Below are 13181 nucleotides of genomic sequence, written 5' to 3'. Positions count from 1 at the left end.
ATAATTCAGAACCTGGGGGTGCCTAGAAAGGAGCTGGGCAGGCCCCAGGAAAGTACAAGGACTGGTTGTAACTAGACAAGAATGGCACAAACACTGAACCACCTCCTCAGAGGCGATTTATCCAGGCTACTGCCCACATCTTCCACCAGCCCAGAGCTGGGCTGGGCTGGACTGGGCTGGCTGCCCAAAGCCCTGCCCTCCTCACCTCTGCACTCGCCACCCCCAACCTGGCCTTTCTGATCACCTCCTCCTGCCTTTACCACTCCTGCTGAGTTCTGTCATTTGAGTCCCCTAATTTAATAGGTTTGTCTCATTATTTTGATTAATCATATTAACTCATGTTAATTAAGAGAGAGATTTAAGCATTGACAGAGGTTAATGGAATCAGCTCCTGTTCTTCTCTGGCTTTTGTTGGGGGTGCTGACAGGCGTTGGGGGAAGAAGAGGGACAAATGGGAAATGGAGCACCGGCAGGGAAAAGTCCGGGAAAATTCAGGGATTTTGCAGAGAATGAGAGGGAGAGAAAGGTATCGAGGAAATGATCAGTTACCAATCAGAGTTTCCTTCTAATTGAATGTCTGATTTTATTAATGATAGAATTTATAAAGGTCCTTAAGAAAAGAAAAGAATTTAGTCAGTTCAGCAGTTAACTGTGAAAATTAATGCAGAGGATATAAGTTAAAATGGCCATTTTATTTGTCTTCCTTTTTTTTTTTTCCTGGTGGTGGGGGATGAACCTGGGCCCATCACCTCTGAGGTCTTTTGCATTTCTGGGCTCTCTTTATTTGGCTCAGAAGAAGCAGGTAGATGGTTCCAGGGCCTCAACTTGACACTATTAAGGACAAAAACCACACCTATCTCTGTGAGGTCCCCTTTCCAGAGGAGGAAGCTGAGGCTCAGAGATGTTTGGTCACTTGTCCCAGGCTTCACAGCTTGAGAGCCGTGGCTCCAGGATTCCCACCAGGCCCTGACTCCCATGTCAGTGAGGTTGATAATGACCGTGAGCCTTTTCTCCCAACTCTGGAAGCCAGTGTCCCCGCAATTGGCTTCTACGGTTGGGAGAAAACTTTGAGACCAGGAGTCACCTCTATCTGATCACAATGCCATCAGTTCTAGAGAGGAACTGTGACATCCTGGCATGGGACCCATTGGAAAGGACCTTCATGTGGAGAAGAAGGGAGGAGGGAGCAGCCGACGTGGCAGCACAGCTCTTGCCAGGTTGAGGTTTCCAGAGCTGGCCTCACCCCAGTGACGAGTGCCTCTCTCCTCATCTTCCAAGTTGTCTTGGGGATGAGAATTCCTGCTGTTGTGGGTTGAATTGTGTTCTTCCAAAAAGATATGCTGAAGTCCTAACCCCTGGTACCTGTGTGACTTTATCTGAAAACAGGGTCTTTGCAGGTGTAATCAAGTTAAAGTCATACTGAATTAGAGTGGCCCTAATCCAATATGACTGGTGTCCTTATAAGAAGAGGAGAAAAGGCTGGGCTCGGTGGCTTATGCCTGTAATCCCAGCATTTTGGGAGGCTGAGATGAGCAGATCACCTGAGGTCAGGAATTCAAGAACAGCCTGGCCAATATGGTGAAACCCCGTCTCTACTAAAAATACAAGAAATTACCCAGGTGTGGTGGCGGGTGCCTGTAATCCCAGCTACTCGGGAGACTGAGGCAGAAGAATTGCTTGAACCCGGGAGGCAGAGGTTACAGTAAGCCAAGATCGTGCCACGGCACTCCAGCCTGGGCAACAGAGGAAAGACAACCATGTGAAGAGGGAGGCAGAGATTGGAGTGATGATGCTACAAGCCAAGGAATGCCTGGGGCTACAAGAGGCTGGAAGAGATAAGAGAAGGCTCCCTTACTAGAGAGTTCAAAGAACATAGCCCTACTGACACCTTGATTTTGGACTTCTAGCTTCTGGAAGTGTGAGAGAATACATTCCTGTCATTTTAAGCCATGTGGTTTGTGGTACTTTGTTACAGGAGCCCTAGGAAACGAATACACCTGCAAAGGCTTCACTGGGTCTGAAACTCCTTTACTTGCTGACTGGTGCTTCTTTAGCTTAGGTTTTGATCCCTATTAAAATGCAGCAAACAACTGGACATGGGGGCTCACGCCTGTTACCCCAGCACTCTGGGAGTCCGAGGCAGGAGGTTCACTTGAGGCCAGGAGTTTGAGACCAGTCTGGGCACCATAGTGAGACCACATCTCTACAAAAAATGAAAAATTACCCAGGTATGATGGCATGTGCCTGTGGTCCCAGCCACTCAGGAGGCTGAGGCAGGAGGATTGCTTGAGCCCAGGAAGTCAAGGCTGTAGTGAGCTATGATTGTGTCCCTGCTCTACAACCTGGCCCACAGAGTCAGACCCTGTCTCTTCTTTTAAAAAAAGCAGAAAATGTTCTTTAGGTTGTTGTCTGTTCTTTACAGATAATTGGAAAGAGAGTGCGAGGTGCCTGGCACGTCTTGGGTGAGTGCCAACCTTGATCCAAGCTTGCCTTGGACAGCGTGTCCTGCACCCCTGACCCTATTGCTTGAACATCTAGATCCCAAACCTGTGAGTCTTTTTCCTGGGCCAATAATTTCAGAGTCCTATCTACTTTTTTCTCAGACCCTTGGGATGTACATAAATTCTCTATGGCTTGTAAACTAATTCTTACTAAGGTGTCAGTGGCTCCCTGAGTCTACCATTACATATGAGAAGCTGCAGAGTTTACTTTAGGGGTTCCACTCCTTTCCCCTGCTGCACTCATGGCAGACATCACTAAGAGGTCTCACAAGCTTTCTGTTAAGCCTGTGAGTGGCCTCAAAGTTCTGGACGCTAATTGATTAGTGTTAGTACTTCAAGATTCATTCATTCACTCAGTAAATGTTTGGGGAGTGATTACTAGTGACAACCTTGGTGCCAGGCACCGGAGATATAGTGGTGAACAACACAGATCACCCTGTAGTCTGGAGTAAACTTTTTGGGCCATTCCTGACTTGGTGAGACCACTTACCTGGAATCAGAAATTCCACTGCCTGGACAATGCACTTGTCTGGTGTCAGTTTCATCATCTGTAAAATGAGGTTGAGCTAGATTACTTCCCACGTTTCTTTCCATATCTAAATTCAAAACTCTACATCTGAAAAGCAGACTGAAGACCTAGTGTCTCATCCAACACCCACATCTCTGCTGGTTAGAGCTATAGGCAGATAGTGGTCATTTGGGAACAGCAGAGGCTTTTGGCAAAAACCTTCAATTGCATCCAGACAAAGCAGTGACTTCTCCACCTGGGGATGAGCTCCCTGAATCAGGCAGGCAGCCCCTTTCCTCAGAGGTGAGGGATAGGCACACAAGAGGGAACTCTGTGTATGAGGTGAACTTGGGGACAAATTAGTTCTCAGCTTCAACAAAATCAACTGAGCAGACCAGAGAAGATACAATTCAGCAAAACCTTATGTGAAAAACATTTAGGGGCTGCTGCAGTATGAAGCCATTAAGATCTTAACCTGCACTAACAGAAACAGTGTCCTAGATGAAGAAAATGAGGGTCATTTGATCTCCTATGCAGTTCCTAGAATATTATCTTCATTTCTGAATCTCAGGTTTTAAAAGAAAAGGGTGGGCTGTGAGTTAACAATTAGGTGTCTTAATACAAGTATTTGGCACTTAACAACCATTATTTCATTTTAAGCCTAACAACAATGCAATAACCTAAGACAATTATCCCTTCACCCCTCCCCATTTAAAAGATGGGGAAATTGAAATTAAGCCAGTCCTCAAGGTCTCTTACCTATTTGGTGGTGGAGGCAGGACTGGAATTCAGGTTCACCTGACTCCAGAGCCCATGGTCTTTCTGTAGATAATCATGGCCTTGGGAATGTGAACAAGGTGGGAGGGATGTCAGACTTCAGCCTGGTCTTAAAGGTGAGGGAAGACAGGAAAAAGTGTGTGGGGGGAGGGTGGGGAGTGGGGAGGAGCAGGACATAGCAGGGAGAAAGGAAAGTGAGTAGAGGCTTAGAGATAAGAATCTAGGGCCAGGTGTGGTGGCTCACACCTATAATCCCAGCATTTTGGGAGGCTGAGGCAGGTGGATCATGAAGTCAGGGGTTTGAGACCAGCCTGACCAACATGGAGAAATCCTGTCTCTACTAAAGATACAAGAAATTAGCTGGGTGTGGTAGCATGCACCTGTAATCCCAGCTACTCGGGAGGCCGAGACAGGACAATTGCTTGAACCCGGGTAGTGGAGGTTGCAGTGAGCAGAGATCACGCCATTGCACTCCAGCCTGGGTGACAGGGCAAGACTCCATCTCAAATTAAAAAAAAAAAAAAAGAATCTAGGAGGAGGTAAGAAGACTCACATTATTTGTGCATGGTAGAGGCAGTAGATAAGGGTGGGCAAGTTTTTGGTTTTGTTTTTTGAGATAGAGTATTGCTCTGTCACCCAGGCTGAAGTGCAGTGGTGTGATCTTGGCTCACTGAAACCTCAACCTCTCAGGCTCAAGTGATCTTCCCACCTCAGCCTCCTGAGTAGCTGGGACCACAGGTGTGCACCACCATACCTGGCTAAGTTTTTTTTAGAGACGGGGTTTTGCCATGTTGCCTAGGTTGGTCTCTACCTCCTGGGCTCAAGTGATCCACCTGACTCAGTCTCCCAAAGTGCTGGGATTATAGGCGTGAGCCACTGTGTCCGGCCAGTGGGTGGGTTTAGTCCAGATTACAGTAGGCTTAGAATGCTGGGTTAGGGACTATAGACTTTACCACATATGTAATGGGAAGGTTGTAAAGATTGAATACTGCTTGGGGTTGAGGGCTGAGCTTCAGGAAGATTATTTATTGATCACATCTATGGTGAGTAGGTAGGAGCAAAGAAGGGTACTACCCAGTAGGCTACGATAAGCAGAAAGTAATATGACAGAAATAAAAGAGATGGTTAAATTGCCCATGCTTGCAATATTTCCTCCTCTCTTCATTTCCCAAGCAGGAATTATTCTTCCTGTAAACCATTAATTGTCTTTTAAATAAATAAAACAGCTTTATATTTACCTAAATACCTACCATTTCCAGCAATCTTCAATTTCTCTCTATAGTTCTGAGTTTCCTTCTGGTATCATTTTCCTTTAGCCTGTAAAATTCCTTTGACTGTCCTTGCAGTATAGGTAAGCTTTGTTTGGCTGAAAAAAATCTTTATTTGTTCTTTGTTTTTGAAAGCTATTTTCACTGGATGTAGAATTTGAATTCTAGGCTGGCAATTTTTGTTTTCTTTCAGCACTTAAATATGTCACACCATTGTCTTCTGACTTGCAGTGTTTTGAACAGGAAGTCTATCATCATTCTTATCTTTGTCCTCCTGTATGTAATAGATCTTTTTTGTCTGGCTGCTTTTAACATTTTTCTCTTTACTCCTGATTTTCAGATATTTGATTATAATGTGCTTTAGTGCTATTCATTGTGCTATTCATTGTGTTTGCCCCGCTTGGGGTTTACTTAGCTTCTTGGATTTGTGGGCATATAATTTCCATCACATTTGGAAATTTTCTTCAAATATGTTTTCCCCTCCCAATTTCTGGGATTTCAAGTATTTGCATATTAGACTGTAGCTGGTATTTTCCCGCAGATCATTAAACTCTGTATGTGTATGTGTGTGTGTGTATATATATATTATATATAAAATGTATATTAGGACTTTTATTCTTTTTTAATTCTTAAATTTATTTACTTATTTATTTTTCGAAATGGAGTCTCACTCTGTCGCTTAGGCTGGAGTGCAGTAGCATGATCTTGGCTTACTGCAACCTCTGCCTCCTGAGTTCAAGTGATTCTTCTGCCTCAGGCTACGGCATAGCTGGGATTACAGGCACACATCACCATACCCGGCACATTTTTGTATTTTTTAGTAGAGATGGGGTTTCACCATGTTGACCAGGCTGGTCTTGAACTCCTGACCTTAGGTGATCTGCCTGCCTCCTGAGTTCACGCCCAGGAGACATGTGAAACATACCTCCTACAACATGATGCCGCAGAACAGCTACTCTGATTTAGTATCTTTTTTGACTGAGTTACAGAGCACAGTTTCCAGGGCTGGGGATGTTAATCCTGCCTCCCTGCTTTGTCTCTGAGCCACTCATGATGCCTCCTGTGGGTTGAGGCATGAATAAGCCTTTTGCCAGGAAACTCAGGATGGTAAGGAAGCTGGTTGCCACCTTCCCCTCACGTTTCCAATGTAGAAACCATGATTTGGGGAAGATTTTTCACAGGCTTAGTGCCACACAGAATGTGGGGAGGGGCATCAAGATATGGGAAATTCCATTCTCTTACAGTCTGCTCTGAGTTTTTTTTTCACTTCTCTGTAGCCCCCCAGAAATGACTCATAGTTCTGGGATATTGCTGGTAATAATCTCAGCACTGTATATTTGTTTCGGTTTTTCTGTTGTGGGGAGTGAAGTCAGCCTGTGTCTACACTGCCATTTTAGAACCAGAAGTCTCTAGAACCTTTGTTCTTTATCTGCTTCAATTTGTGTAGTTTCTAATGCTATATGTTTAATTACTTAATTGCTATATATTTTCAATTTTTTATTTTTCAGTGTCTAATATGCTAAAAAGCCATTCAATAGATTTTTTATTTCAAATATTATATTTTTTAGTTCCAAATGTTCCATTTAATTCTTTTTCATATCTTTCATTTCTCTTCTCATTATATTCATGTTTTCCTTTAAATATTTGAGGATATTTATAATATATGTTTTTAGCTGTTTAAACGTTAAAAGTTTTGTCTGTTAATGGTTTGTTTCTTCATTTCTTTGTCTCTTTCTCTTGACTTTTTCTCTCCTTCCGGTTATTGGTCTCATTCTTGCTTCATTGAATGTCTTGTAATTTTTGGATGGGTGCTAGGCATTTTCGATGTTACATTATTGAATGTCTAGATTTTGTTGTCTTCCTTTAAAGAGAAAAAAAGTTTGTTTTAGTTGATTGTCACGTTTCTTTGAATCATCTTGATCCTTTTTAGGCTTCTTTTTAAGCTTTGTTAGGATGGGTGTAGAGTAGCCTTTACTTGAGACTGGTTTACCCATATTATTAAGGGATTACCCCATAGGGTCTTTAGGGAGACAGTGAGGTCTCCCTGTTCTGGCTAGTTGGGAATTGACAACTCCCTGTACTATGTGATGAACAGTCTTAAGGAGGACTCTAAAGCATATTTCTGGAGTTCTTTCTCTGCATATTCCCTTATCTTTGATACTCTGCCCTTCAAATTCCAGCCACCTCAGCCTCCTTAAACTCAAATCTCAGTTTCCTGAATTCAGCAATATTGTTCTTTTTTGCTTGGATACTCTGTCTCTGCACTACAATCTGGAAAATAAATCCAAGCAGAAAACTGGAGTGATTGTTTTCTTTCTGATTCCTGTGAGTCTGTTATCTAAAGCCTGAAATTAGCTATTTCATATATTTTTAATTTTTTAACTGGTTTTTGGCAAGAGGATAAGTTGCATATAAGTTAATTCATTGTGGTCATCTAAGTCACTGAACCTACTTTTGTCATCTGTAAAATGGGTATAATGATCACCACTGACTTTGGAGAGTTGTTGTGAAGCTTAGAACCCCCTCTATGAACAATTGCTACATGAATGCTCTTTAACCTCATGACTTCCTAAAGCTGTCCATAGTTAGCCCCACATCTCTAGCTCTGCTTCTTCAGGGACTGGAAGTGAGAAACTTGCAATGTGGCAGAAAGCATTGTAGTTTCCATGAGGACTTTTGAGGGCCTCAACTTGGGCTCTAATGCAGAAATGTCTCTTAAACTTCAGGGTCCACATTGCTTCAGTTGACAAGAGATTACATGACCCATCTGTCTACTCTATCCAAATTTCCAGTTACTGCTAAGGGAATATAAAAGGAAAGCTGGGAAGAAAGACACTGCCTCATATGAAATGTCTTGTTATCATCTGTGCTATAATAAGAAATATATATTTCTGTCTTTGTCTCTGGTTCCTGGTGCAGAGTTCCTAAGTGATAGAGGTAAGAGGAATGTCTTTTGTTTTCATAATAAGACCCTTTCAATCATGTTGAGTTTATGCTAATGAGGTGACTGTGTTGGAGGATGAGGACTGGTTGCCAGGGGAACCAACCGTGTGATTAAAGGGCTGGAACTTTCAGGTCCACTCCGTTGACCTCCAGGGAGAAGAGAGGGGCTGAAGATTGATAATCACCAATTATCAATGATTTAATCAATCATTCCTATATAATAAGGCCTCCACAAAAACCCTGAATAATGGGGTTCAGAGAACTTCCATGTTGCTGAAGTGAGATGCTGGGAGGATGGCATGCCTGGAGAGGGCATGGAAGCTCTGTGCCCCTTCCCCATGCCGTGCCCTATGCATCTCTTCCATTAGGCTGTTCCTGAGTTGTATCCTTTATACTAAACTGGTACTAAGTAGTGTTTCCCTGAATCCTGTGAGCTGTTACAGCAAATTATCAAATGTGAGGAGAGGATCATGGGAACCCCTGATTTATATTCAACTTAGGCAGAAGTGTGGGAACCCTGAAGACTTGCTGCTTGCAATTAGCCTTTGAAGTGGAGGCAGTCTTGTGGGACTAAGCCCTTGCCTGTGAGGTCTGTGCTAACTCCAGGTAGTTAGTGTAAGAATAGAGTTAAATTGTAGGATACCCAGTTGGTGTCTGCAAAGAACTGGAGAATTGCTTGGTGTAGATAACTCATACATTTGGTGTCAGAAGTGTTGACAGTGTAGAAAAACAGTGTTTTCCTTTATCATCCATTCCAGAAACAGAAGGGTGGTACTATTGTTTTATAGTCCTTGCCACTTCAAAGGACCAGTCTGTCTAGAAGACCCTCACAGCAGCCCCTAAGACAGTATTCGAGAATTCTTCCTCTATATGGTATGTTTTAGGGCACAGATTTAGCCTCTTTCTTCCATCATAGTATCTGCCTCCAAGTAGAGGGTCAGAAAATGCCTGTGGAATTATGAATCATGCTTCTGCAGCTCTCTCAAGTGTCCCCACCCTTGCCTACTTTATCTTAAAGATGACTGTGTTCTCATGGACACAGGAAGGGGAACATCACACTCCGGGGACTGTTGTGGGGTGGGGGGAGCGGGGAAGGATAGCATTAGGAGATATACCTAATGCTAAATGACGAGTTAATGGGTGCAGCACACCAACATGGCACATGTATACGTATGTAACAAACCTGCACATTGTGCACATGTACCCTAAAACTTAAAGTATAATAATAATAAAATAAAACAAAATAAAAAGATGACTGTGTTCTAAAACTTTCTGCCCACATCATAGCCTTTTACAGATAGTATGAAAACATCTCCACATTGAAGAAAACCAGCACCAGCACATGGCAAAGTGCTTGTGAAGGATGGGGCAGAAGAAAGGAGCTGGTGACATTTTCAGTGGTTTTGTTTGCGTCCATCGAGTGAAGACATGTGACTAGGTGTTGTTGCAGTCTGGTTTAATAGTTAAGAATATGAACCCAGAGGAGGCACTGAAGGCCTTTCGGCCCTGGCTGGACTTGTCATTGCATGTGTTGCTCTCCACTTTCCCTTCGTAGCACTTTTCAGTTTGTAATTGTAGCAGGATGATGTTCTCTTCTCCTGTACCTCTTCATCCCTGTGAGTATTAGCATTCATCCCATCCTCACTTGTGAGTATTAGCAAGAGAAAGCTCTGTCTTATAGTTGATTCACACTGAAGACTCTAAAAGGCAAACACTCTGTCTTATAGTTGATTCACACTGAAGACTGTAAAAGGCAAATTCATCTCCTGTTGTGAGGTTCCACTTTCGCCTTCCAGATGGAGCAAGGAACTCTGGTGGGAAGTGATGGGGTGGAGTGGATAAGACAAGGGAACAAACACAGGAGCCAGGAATAAGAGACACCCAGGGGCCCATCTAAGGTAGAGTTTGTGTGAGATGAAAGACAAGCTAATGGGGAAAGGGAATAAACATTTGGCAGCATCCTCTGAGTGTGTGTTTGGAATTAGTTAAATCAGTGGTTCTTAACCTTGATCATACATTTAATTCACCTGGTTATCTTTTATAAAATACTCATATCCTCCAAATATTCTGATTTGTTGGTCTGAGATGGAGCTTTGGCGTCCATATTTTATAAAACACCCAGGTGATTCTAAATGTAGCCATTGTTGAGAATCACTGCACTAAATAGTAACATGGTTTTCTTTTGTCACTATGGATTCTGAAAATCAGTCACGACTGGACCTTAGTGGCGAAATGTAGATTTTTGAGTGGAGGAGGGTGACTTGCAAATCAAGAATGAGTGGAAAGAAGGCATATTTATGGCTGAGGTACCCCAAACTCCTGGGTTTACATTCCTGCCAAGAGCTTAGCACAGGGGGACCCGGGTTGAAGCCTTAGCTCTTTCACTTGTCAGCTGTGTAGCCTGGTCAAGTCACTTAATCTCTCTGAGCTTTACTTTCAGCATCAAAGAGAGAATAAAGGAATGGTCCAGCCAAGGAGGCAAGAGGGTGTGGATTCTGTAGCCAGGTTGTCCTGACACTTATAAGCCATGTAACCTGGGCAAATCCCTTAACCACTCTGAGACTATGTTTTTCTCACCTGTGAAATGAGGATAATAAAACTCAAAGTGTTGTCATAGGAGTAAGTAGATTACTTTACATAAAGCACTTAGAATAGTAACTGGCACATATCAGATGTTAGCCAGTCAGTCATAATTTCCTGATTCCTGCTAGAACTACCCGGATGCATCTCCCTCCCTCTATGTCCCAACATGTTTGGGTAGAGAGCACTTCCTTTCTCTGGATTCCAATAATTTATTTGTCTAGTTTTTCAAATAGGCAATAAATATATATTTACAAATTAAAAGTTATGGCTATGGAAATACTTGCTCAGTTGGCCTTGGAAGATCACCACATATTCTCAGAGTATTGGTTGTTTTGCCTTAATAGTGACGGTGGTGAACAAACAGCCTGCCATCTGAGAATGGGTGCTGCCAACCCTGGAGGCATTTTGTAGGTGTTTCCCTTCAAATGCGCTTCCCAACAAATGCACCTCTTCATTTCCTCTTTCATATGGGGAAGCTGAAGAGGCTACTACAGGGGAAGAATACTAGGAGCTACCTAAAAGCTACAAGGATGACAGCTCTGATGAATCCAGTGTTAGAAAGGATGAGTACAAGAGAGACAGAGACGAGTGTTGTCATGGGATTGGTTACAGTTGCTTTCCTGAATACTTCCTCCATTATTCTGGTAACAACACCCTGATTTTCCTCTGGAAAACCACCCCCACCCCCCACCCCAGCTCCAGAGGAAGGAGACATGAATAAACCACAATTGGTAATCAGAATATTTCATCTTGCCTATCACAGTGACTGGCTCAAGTGTGGGCACATGACTCAAGTTCATCCAAGGAAACTCATTTTCATTTGGTTTAGTTTGGTTTGTAAGAACCTCTCTTGTCCCAGTGGTTGCTGCGCTGGTTTAATGTAAACCTGAACTCCGGGTGGCCATTTTTGCCACAATGTGGGGAAAGTCAGCTATAAAAATACAGTCAACACAGGGAAACCAGAGGAAAGATTTGAAAATGGATGGGCAGAATGCTGACGATGAGTCTACAGTCCCGGATCCAGCTGTGCCTGAATGCTTTGTCAATAAGCCAATAAATTTCCTTTGGGCTTGAACTGCTTGAGTTGGATTTCCGTCATTTGCAACTGAAAGAGTTGTGATTACTAAGGTACCTCACAAAGGAAGAGCTACGGTGGGTGATTGGAAAGTGCACACAAATAGGGTCCAGAAGGCTGAAGACCAGGAAGGGATGAAGCTGATAGAAAACTTTAAATGCAACCCTTGTTTGTTCATTTAGCAATTGTGTTTTTAGGCCCTCATTTGGCAACAAGCAACAGAAACTCACTCACATTTTCTTGAGAGAGAGAGAGCCCTGAGAGAATACAGTGAAATTTCACAACACCTAAGCCCTTTTCTGCCACAGAGGCTTTGCATTTACTGTTTGCTTTGCCTAGAAGACTTTTCCTGCCAGCTCTTGACATAACTGACTCATTCATACCGCTAATGTCCCAGGAAAGATTGTCTTCTTTTCAGTGAGTACCCTAACCCCTATCCAATGCAGGCCATCCTCATGCCTGCCTCTGATTACTCACCATCACATTTCCCTGTTTCTTTTCTTTTTATCACTTCTCATAATCTAAAATGACCTAGTCCATTTATTTTGTACCTATCAGTGGTCTGTCTTACACATTGGAACATAACCTCATGTGATGGCAACCTTGTCTCTTTGTGTCTGCTACTTTGTCTCCCTCATCCAGTACACTGCCCGGCACGTAGTGGGTCCTCAATAAATATTTGTGGAATGAACTAATGAACCAACAGCAGGGAGTGCAGCTGGACCTTCTGAGATACTGGAGCTGGCAAGTAGAATGCTGATGGGAATCAAAGCAGCCATGTTCTCTAGAGATTCTACACACACACACACACACACACACACACACACACACACACACACACTCTCTCTCTCTCTCTCTCTCTCTCTCTCTCTCTCTGCTTCCTTCTTAGTGCTAATTCTTTTTCCTCTCCCTGCAGCCCAGCATTTTCCACGTCTCCCCATGCACAGTACCGTACACAGTAGAATCAGCCTCCCTAGGCAGCCTGACTTCACCTCTCCATTCTGGCGTCCAGTTCGGCGTCTGAGCGGTGGCTGTGCCCCTTGCTTCTTTCCTCTCCTTTTCTGCTGTGCAGGGACGCACAGTTCAGATCTGGGGACTAGGGGAGTTTGCTCCACAAAACCTCGCTGGCCACCCAGGCTTGGCTAGTCACTGGGGCAGTGGGAAGACTTCTCTGTAGACGTCTGGGAGATTCATGTGTGTTCCCCAAGGGTGCATTCATGTGTGTTTCCCAACCCTTCCTGGAAGAGCTCCTTCTAGGAAGAGGACGAATAGGGGCTACCTCTGCTGGGCACCTCGTCTGAGCCAGACACTGCAGAGGAGCTGTGTTCTCACTTCTGTCCCCGTTCATCCTCGTAGTGATCCCGCAGCCATGCCTGCTTAGCCCCACCGTATAGATGTTTGGTGTGAGGCTTTTTATGTTTTTGAGGGTGGTTTTTTAATGCAGGAAATAGTTATTTAGGGTTTTCAGTATTAATGTGCCATAAACCAACATTGTACTTTAAAAGTTATAATTCTTTGTAGGATTT

General features: G+C 43.5%; 1 long non-coding RNA gene across 1 annotated transcript; it reads left to right on the top strand.

The window, feature by feature from the left end:
* The first annotated feature begins 7759 nt into the window (after positions 1–7759).
* LOC107968319 (uncharacterized) lies at positions 7760–9958 on the top strand. Its single transcript, XR_001709415.4, has 3 exons — positions 7760–8379; positions 8756–8870; positions 9285–9958. It is a non-coding gene; the product is annotated as an uncharacterized LOC107968319 (long non-coding RNA).
* Positions 9959–13181: the final 3223 nt, after the last annotated feature.

Source organism: Pan troglodytes, chromosome 15 (genome assembly GCF_028858775.2).
Source record: "Pan troglodytes isolate AG18354 chromosome 15, NHGRI_mPanTro3-v2.0_pri, whole genome shotgun sequence".
Taxonomy (NCBI): domain Eukaryota; kingdom Metazoa; phylum Chordata; class Mammalia; order Primates; family Hominidae; genus Pan; species Pan troglodytes.
This window is presented reverse-complemented; position numbering and strand designations above follow the sequence as displayed.